Below are 10000 nucleotides of genomic sequence, written 5' to 3' on the forward strand. Positions count from 1 at the left end.
CGGCTATCCGTAACTTTCCGATACCTACTAACGTCAAGGGAATACAGCAATTTTTAGGATGCAGCGGTTACTATCGCCGCTTCATCGCAACTACTCAATCATAGCCGCTCCCCTAACCGATCTTATAAAAAGGGCGTAGATTTCAGTATGGTCTGAAATTCATCAACAGGCGTTCGATAATTGAAAGATGAACTGTGTAGTTCTCCTATCTTGAAATTTCCTGACTTCGGTAAGGAATTTTTCATAGCAACAGACGCCTCAGATCTAGGAGTAGGTGGGGTATTGCTTCAACAATATGATAAATGTTTTTCCCTATAGCTTTTTTATTCACGTAAACTGAGACCTTCCGAAAGTATATGCAGTAATAGACAAGGAGGGCTCGCTATTGTTAATTCACTCGTGCACTTTAAATTCATAATATAACGGTTATCCCGGTCAGGGTTCTCACTGATCATAAGCCCCTAACCGACCTTCTTTAAAGGCTTTAGTCACAGCCCCAAAAGCGAACTCGGGGTGGTGGCACATGATCATTCAGGACTTTGGCGCGAGGATCGGGTGGGGGGGTATTTACCTGGGAAAGCAAATATCATTGCTGACGCATTATCACGCAACCCCTACTTCATCTTGTACCGAGCCATTAGCTGAATTAATAGATATCTCAACCTCCACGCCCATTGTTAAACTATATCTGAACAGGAAGATCTGGGCTGGAGTGCTGAACTATTACAGACGGAACAAAGAAAAGATCCGCAAATAGAAAAAATCATCATTGCGTTAAACGGAAATCCGAAGGAAAAAGAATACCTAAAGTATAAGCAGCAGAATTATATCCTACAGGACAATCATCCTGTGTAGATCCGTGACGAGGAAAACCCGCAACACACTGCAGTTGAATAACAACCAGGTGGTGGTTGCCTATCTCACTCATACCCACTGTCTTAAAGTGGTTGCATGAAAATCCACTGCGGACACCCGGTTATACCTTGATGTCACAGAAAGCCAATCCTTATTTTATTGCATACGATGCTTACAGATATAAAAAAAAGCACATAGCAAATTGTCGCACTTGTCAAGAATACAAACGGGCACACGAAGACACCTGTCAGCCTAGGGGCCTACCCCCGTGCCAAATCAACCCTTTGAAAGAGTACATTTAGATTTATTAACAGGATTTTACGAGTCAGACAGAGGAAATAAGCACCTCCTAGTAATTATAGACGCTTGACTCGATATACAGAACTTATAGCGCTTAAAACAAAAAACCGTGCGGTCGAAGTGCGCTAGGAAGTTTTACGAGCGCTACATTTGTAAACATGGAATTCCAACACATCATTATCTCAGACTCGGGCGGGGAGTTCAATAATCATTTTCCTTAATTAACTCCTTGTGCGAATTCCTTTGTATAAAGAAAATCAATACCATGATCTATCACCCAGTCTAATGGGCTAGTGGAAAGGGCAAATCGTAAGGTTTTAAACATTTTAAAGGGTCACCTTAGGGGGGGCAGACCCCAACTGGGACATGCCATACCTGCGGTACTAAGCACACTTAATCACTCGTATCATGTGTCTATTAAAATGACACCGCACGAGGCACTGTACGGTGGTCTCCCGGCCCGAACGCCTTTCCACATCTTAAAGCCTACAACTAATTTTATCAAATCCTCTAAAGGATGTTATGGATGCCAAGCATAAGTCGATATAATATAATTCGTAAGAATTTAGAAGAAGCACAGATCATAATGAAAAAAAAATCATGATAAAATAGCTAAGCCAATTAGAACATATGCCGTGGGCGATCAGGTATACATACAAGTATACGTACGTAAAGGTTTAAATTATAAACTGACACTAAGTTTGAAGGCCCGTTTAACATTTTAGAAAATTAACGGCCAATAGTTAGGGTTCAAAATGTATCCAAACCCACTGATGTGAGAATAGTCCCATTGGCACATATCAGAATCTAAAGAAGGGTAGATGGAGTGAGGGAAAAAATGGTTGTATTTATGAAACTTGTATAATAATTTATATATATATCTATTAATCATATTGTATGTAAACCTATTCTTTTACGCGAGTTATTACCTATGTTTTACTCATTGCAGGTTTCAAAAATGAATCTGTTATTGTTAGGAGTGATATTGTGTATTCAGACATCTTTGTAGTATGGAAAGAGCGCTAGGACGAAAGAAATAGATTTAATCATGGCTCGATTATCGAGAGAATCGATGATGTATTCATCGTGTCAAGTAATATTGTTATAGAAGTAGATATGCATGCTATTTTCTTACCTGAAGATGACGTCCTTAACTTAAAGAATGACCTGATGAGGTTTGTATTTCCCTTAAGGAAATGCATGAACGTAATTTTCATGCTAACTCAGATTTCACTAGCTCAAACACTAAGCGTCACGGAAATGTTGTCTTATGACATACAAAATAAAACCGCCGAGGCAGAAGAACTCGCTCGTGACCTGCTGATGTGGTCTGTGCGGCACAATACTCTTGAACGCCGCAACCCCGCTTATTCTAGCTGGACTAAACATCTTAGGATCAGTTTGCGAATCTAGGCTTAGGAATCTCAATCGCCTCAAGATAAATAATCAAAATAAAAGAATTGAGTTTTTGCAACACAAACGGAACTGGCCTTATCTGAACTTCGCAGCCAGTTTATCTTCGATCAATCAAATAATGAATATCGTTAATGAACATTCAAATAATATCGATCAGGTCATGGAAGTTCAACATTTGCTGGCTACTTTAGCTTACTATAGTTCGAAAATAGATCATATCCGTGTGAAAATATCACATTTTATTGAAAAGTCAAAAGATTAACGTAGAAGCAATTACGTTAGCAACAAAGGGGTGTGTTATCTCCTCTCACCTCATGCCTATTAAGATCTGACGTTAACTTGGAAAACGGACGGGAGAAGCTAGGTTATATTCCTTTATTAGATGCCCATAAAGTAGAATTCTATTATAGCCTAATATCCGTCAGCGTAGAAAATTATAGAATTATGATCACAATTCCTTTGATTCTTCCGATGCTTGCAATCATACAAAATAGCACCGTTTTCCTACTTTCATGACGAATAACTCAAATCCATAAGTAATCCAATTTAACGGGGCATGTACTGATTTCTTCTGATAAGAAATCATTTACAGTCTTAAAGACTTAGATAACTCACTCACTGTTCAGAAGCCCTGAATAATAAAATTTGTACAGCTGACTCTTTTGAATTCTATCCTATACAACGGATCATGTAGTTAGACATAGTGCTAAACGGCTCTCTCTCTCATACAAGGCGAAGGTTGTCTGGGGAAACTTTATCCCTTTTACGGTAATAAATTCAATTACAGGATGAATAATGGTCTTGGATCCGTTATGATAAGGCCGATTCGACGTCGTGTGTCCGGACAGTACCACCGCCCATTGCCCCTATCTTCGTAGCAGCCGATGGTTGTACGGGGACATCTACAAACTATACAGTCAGAGGGTCAACACGATAATACGTGAGAAGGCGTATTTCGCAAACTACATGTTGGGCTACCAACAATCATCCCATCACTACCTCTCCCATACAACGCGCGAGTAGCTCATCGTTTGACGCAACTGGCTGAGATGACCCACGCGTCATCGACTTATGCAGGTGGAGAAAATCTTCGCTACTACATTCTGCTAGCCGTGTTCAGCGTGACGGCCATAATGGTTATCGCCGTCAAAACATTCTTTTGCTTGGTGAGGCTGAGGCGTAAACAGAAGGATCTTCAAGGGAACGTACTGGCCCGTCTAGATGACGTACCCGCTAAACTCAAGTCGTTTGCGTTTAGGGCCGCCTGAACCTGGCCACTTCAGTTCGTGCCTAGGGAATTGTCTGGAATTGTGTTGTGTGTGAAAAACGGTCCGTATGCTGGCAAAAATGTAGGACAAGAAGACTCACGCCTTTGCATTTGAACAGTTAAAGTATCTCCAGGGCGCCTAATAAAGCATTATAGCCCAATATTATACATTAATATATTCCTAAAGGTATTTTTCGGGCACCTAATAAAATATCAGCCCTATATATTGAATTTTCTGCAGAATTACATTGTTATACTATTATCATTTATATTTATCTATTACAAAGAGTGTCAAGTACTCTTTAACAATTATCCATGATCATGCTATAATCATTATTTAGTAACCATTATTCTTAATCAGGTTACCTGTTATCATATTAATCATGTATACATGTTTGATTTTTACTTTTTATTATTTTTGGGTACATAATCATTATTATTACCAAACATGGATCTACATTTTCCATGCATTTATCTTTGTTTATGAATATGTCAACAAGGGTATGTAACAGAACCTTTTTATGCATTTAATCACTTATTATGGTTTACTTAGACGTATGTTACGAGCACGCTCCTATGAACAATGTTTAAAGTAAATTTTTTTTTTGTTATTCAAGGCTTGAATAGGTAGCAGTCCCGAGCCTAATGTAATAATTACATATATATATAATTTACAAGATCTGTAAATATAAACTAATGACCTGGGGTCATGGCATTAGGAGGGTTCTACGTGACCAAAGCAGACCTAGATTACGCTATGCGCTGTCTGCAGTAGCCTGATCTAGCTCAAAGCTTTGTCAACATTTTTATGTTTTATGATAACTTTGCACAACAACTTCCATGGGAAGCGGTTGACCTGTTAACCTACGCCGGAAACTTGTAACTTCCGAGCCGGCGGACTACGTATGTGTTTTTATATGAATTGCTGAGATAGCTAATGTTCCGCTATCGACGCGATGCTTTAGAATGGCAGTTCCACGCCAACGATCAAAACATAGGTCGGTCGTCCGACCGAGCTGCATCATCTAGTATGGAGTTTACAGAATAAAGTTGTTATCTTGTCAACTTGCCTGTTTGAATCATCTCCTCTAGTCCAGAAGAACCTCTACTAAGATATCCAAGGGAGATGAGAGGAACCAAAAATTACTTACGAATGACAGTCGTAAGGAAAGAACAAAAAGTCTATCGCCAAGCGATAAGACATTAGAAATATAAGTTGACCATTGCAAAATCTGTAAAAATAATTATTCTTATCACTGTGTTTGATATGATGCAAGTTCATATACTTGTATTTTATAGAAAGCAGCTTAATGTAGAGAATTGAGGGGAGGAGGGGTCCCTGCTACAACATTTGTTGAATAGTGTTGTAGTTCCCATAGCTGTGCACTGTGGGTATTTCAAACTGTTAGTCACTGCGTCCACTTGGCCCTTAGCAGCAACAACTTTTTAGCCTTGCACTTCACCTCCATTCCAGATTCCTTTTTTACATCTTCTTGTTCACCCTCTCTAACCATAACTCCATAGTGCACCTGTGGAGCCTCTCCCAGTTTCACCTTTAGACCATTGTACTTCATCTGATATTACGCGTCCCTATTTTTGCTTCACAACTGCTTAACTTGCCTATTTTCGTTGTTTGCAATGCTGAATGACTGAAAGTTCACTGTCTAAAATGCTGATGACTCTAAAATGCTGAATGACCGAAAATTCACTGCCTAAAATGCTGAATGACTGAAAGTGCACTATCTAAAATGTTGAATGACTTAGTATCACTGTCTAATGTGATAAATGAGTGGGAGTAGCCCAGTGCTTGAGATTATTGACAGAGTATAACGAATTCCGTCAAATGTTACACTGCAGAACATTTTTGAGAGTACATGCACTTGAACCGTGAGAGGATGGCCATATCTTTCATTATATGGCAGGTCCAAGAATGAACAGAAATGGGAAATTAAACCAAATAGAAGGAATAATGAGCTTTTCAAACGAATTATGATATGATTTAGGACTGTCTTTGGACGATGACCTCTCTAGAATCTTTTCAGGATAGCATACCAGGCAATGGTAAGTAAATGTCAAATCTAGTATCAATCCCATATACAGTTCCCTCCATGAATTTCGATACACAGCCAAAACTGGGACAATCATGGCAATACTGCAGCTGGCGTTTACCTGGAGCTGGAGGTATCTCAATGACAGTTTGTTTTCATCAATTTTATCTGGTAAATCCATTGTAAAAAACAAGCAACATCATAATAGTAAAGTTTTATTACAAGAATAGCATTGATGTCTCAACCTCCAAAAGAAAATAAACATTACGAAAATTAGGATAGCAAAAATCTCTACAAAAATTGTCTGTTTCCTAACTATCATACATCACCACCGTTAATTTCTCGTAAGGTGAACGTTCACTTTATACTAACCAAAATTTAGCACGGTTCTTGGCATTTCAGTAATGGTCTCTTTCATAAGTCTGAACATTTACGTTCATACTTAGTGGAGCTACATGACTAAATCTAGTGGAGTGGGATGTTGTCCCCTCCTAAATACATAACATCTAAACGTGATGTACAAATGTAATTTCTAAAAGTATGCTTCAGACAAAGGCCATCCGATAATTTACAAGTAACATGTCTGCAGGAACGAAGTAGTTCAGCAGTAAAGACAGCGTGGAAAGACCTTCAGAGGGTCCAAACAGTCTTGTCAGGTTAATTCTCAAAACCCATACCCTTGGACATTACTTTAAATGCCTAAACACTTGTCTATGATGTTTTCCAACTAAAAAGGACTCAACTCAGGAAAATTTGAAGTTTTTTTACTTTGCTAAGCCATACAAGCAGAACGATATCTGTATGTTGAAGCCACTCGAAACCACACATATATTAAATGATTGATTGAAACATGGGGTTTGTTGAGGGGGGAATGGGGGCCGCCTGTCCTCGGACTCTAGATTTCTAGTATAGGCAATCCCTAACACTATTTACTGCCATCCACTAGCGATCTTTTAAATATTTAAGTAAAAAAAAGTTTGGGGTGGGGGGTGGGGGATCACTTGCCTGAGTCAAAAAGAAGAAGAGTAAAATATTCTTTACACTATGGGAACCTATTTTTAAGACATGACATTTTGTAATAAACTAGACTTGCCCTCATTGAGGTTTCTTTCAATTTTATTTTCTTGATGGCTCATCTTTGCTGTTAATTTCCTTCATGAAATCGACGACAGAAGTCTATTTTTAAGAATAAGTAAAAAATTAAAGACTACTTCTACTCATGACGTTTCTTTCATTTTGGTGTAAAATATATGTGTATCTTAGCCCAAAGTAACACTTATAATAGTAAAAGAATTAGCTTTCCAATATATATTTCGAACGTTTCCTACCTATATCACTCTTAGGCAACTGGACGAGTCGCAGTCTTGGATTTTTTTTTTTTAACACTGTGATCGAGAGAGGGCCGTTATATTAAAAATTGTCACTTAGTGCCTCAAGTTGTCTTGTACTTCGTAGACCCGAGTCAAGTGGCCTACGAAAGCAGTTTCCCATAATTGAAATTCACTTTCGGGTAGATGACTATGCATATTGTCCCAGCACCAGGCTTACTAATAGTCTAAATTCCATAGATCTGTCATATCATGATACACTTCTATCATGTTTAGATCTGCTTTAAAGATACAAGTCCTTTGAACAAATATTCTGAGTTTTCTGCTGACTGCCGTTGGGAAATTCAATTATTTGAATGTCTCTTCTCGCCTCGTATTCGTCAAGTAGTCACTTTTTACGTGCCTCTTGTACCCCTCACACATATCTTGGTGATTCTACTCGTCGGTAATCCTGATGTTTCTATTCTCATAATTCCTGCTGCTGTCAATGTAGATTTTCATCGTTTTCCATGACCGAGGAAGAAAGAAATTAATGAACTAGTGTAGTAATACTTTCTTACGAAAGTCATTGCGACTATTCTGTAGTATATGATATGCTTGAATTTTATCTATTAGTTTGATTAAAGTTTTGATTAATTTGAATGTCATGGAGAGATCAAATAAATGTCTTGGCATAGTTATGATTGCAGAAGTACCAAATGCAGACCACATATTGCCAGTACCTGCCTGCCAGTAGAGCTTCCTCTCTCTCTCTCTCTCTCCTCTCTCTCTCTCTCTCTCTCTCTCTCTCTTTTTCATCATCCGTTAGACTTGTAATAATTTTATTTTTTATTTTTAAAACTAAAAGAGTATTTTATATTGAATTTTTATTCATGGCGTCTTTGATTAAAGTCGAAAAATCTATTTAGAGTTTTACATGTAGTAGAATTACTCATCAAAATAGACAGCCTCCTTAGTAAAGTTCTATGGATTATGAACTAGTAAACCTGTTTCAGTCAATTTTGCTATGAATCGTCTTTGAATTAAATACTATTCAGTAAATGCGAGAAATATGACTCTAATCTCTTCTTGTTTGGAGATATCATCATAATGATTTTTTTGACCTTCACCCTGCAAACAAGCTTCCAGATAACCCTCGCTGCATATAACGCCGACCCTCTCCCCCAAAACTAACCTCCCCCTGTGTACAGATAGCATGTTTCAGGTATACAAAAAAAAATAAATCTTACGATCAAATTATCTGTATTTTGTGCATAAATTACACTTTATGTTGGGAAAAAGATACAGAAAGACCAAAATAATGCCTATTAAACAAAGGAGTTTATTCCTTATTATTTATTCCACCAAAAATAATTGACTGGTATTAGGCAACTCAAGGAGTCGCTGACTTGGATTTTTCAGCCACAGAAATCGAGAGATTTCCAATACCATGTAATCCTTCAACCATAGTTCCCCCTGAACTTATACATACAACGTCGCACTCCTAATGATATATCGGGTTGATACCAAATTCAGGACATAGCACATCACTTGCTTATTATATTATCTAATTTTTTCTTCATCAAAGTAAAATAGGTTACTAGACCCTAATCTAATGCCAATTTATCTTATGTCTATATTACTCAAATTTAGGCAAGTATAGTTTTGAAGCATACACATAGCCCCGCTGACTGTAAAAGCAAAAAATATTCAGCCATCAACGATGAATCGACGACATAATGAGACTTATCACGCAGTCATTATCATGCAAAACTATACAACTTATCAATACAAATTCTAATCGGCTTTCTTAAGAAATGAAGGCAAGTAGTTATAACATTGATAAGGCATTACATCAAATATAACTCAGACTTCTCATATTTATATGCCATCACTAGGCATAAGTCATGACAATATCGGTGCGCATTCAAAATCGCATGGCTATGAAGTCAGTGTTATAACTGTATGGTCATTTTAACTTGTTGTTCAGGAGGCAATTTCGTTTGAGCTTTTCATATGACACGTGGCCCGACATATAATCTTGTAGGTCTCTTAAGGCTGTAATTGGTAAAAGTTGCAAGAAATTCACCAAGAAATTTTATAAGTTAATCAATTTATTTTGGTATTATTCATGAATAAGGTAACAATGAGTATGCATATTTTCGTTAAGATTATTATATGGAATTATCCATATTTGAGTTCGCTGTATATCAAACCTCCTGCATGCTCTCTATGAACACACTGAAACTGAATCATAGTAACATACAGATACTATTTCTGGTGGTCTGTGAGCTCAAGCTGTCAAGAATGAAGACAAAGCAATTCGTGAAGAATTACTGGCTTCGGCAAACTTCATTGAAATCCCGTGTGTGGGTGGAAGTTGGCGATGTATGGCCAAAGACCGAATACCATTTTTTACTTTGCCTGTTAATTTAGAGCTAGTGTAAAATAACTTATTCTTATATTTTGGTAGTTCATTTCTGAGTAAATGTATCCATATTATCATAAGCCCATTATATATAAAAAACAAAACGCAAATTAAGAAACGTGGCATATAAATTGCTCCAGCCAATCACGACCGTTTTTACAATATGAAGACGCATTCACGTAGGAAAAGGTAAACAAAGACCTGCAGTGTTACCATAGTATTCTTTTACAATAGGAACTATTAGGTGAAGGTAGGTGTATCGAAATATTTGGAGGAAACTGTACATCAAAACATAAACAAAGAGTTTAGCTAGTCCGCTGGTATTGTGGTTAGAGTTGTGGAATGCCACTCAGATGTGGGTTTGCGTTATTGCTGTAAT

At 37.6% G+C, this 10000-nt stretch overlaps 1 protein-coding gene across 1 annotated transcript in view; it reads right to left on the reverse strand.

Moving 5' to 3' along the window:
• LOC135209103 (uncharacterized) overlaps positions 1–10000 on the reverse strand; it is a 21967-nt gene that overhangs the window by 4963 nt on the left and 7004 nt on the right. The window lies entirely within an intron of this gene.

The sequence above is a fragment of the Macrobrachium nipponense genome, chromosome 11 (genome assembly GCF_015104395.2).
Source record: "Macrobrachium nipponense isolate FS-2020 chromosome 11, ASM1510439v2, whole genome shotgun sequence".
In the NCBI taxonomy this organism is placed as follows: Eukaryota; Metazoa; Arthropoda; class Malacostraca; order Decapoda; family Palaemonidae; genus Macrobrachium; species Macrobrachium nipponense.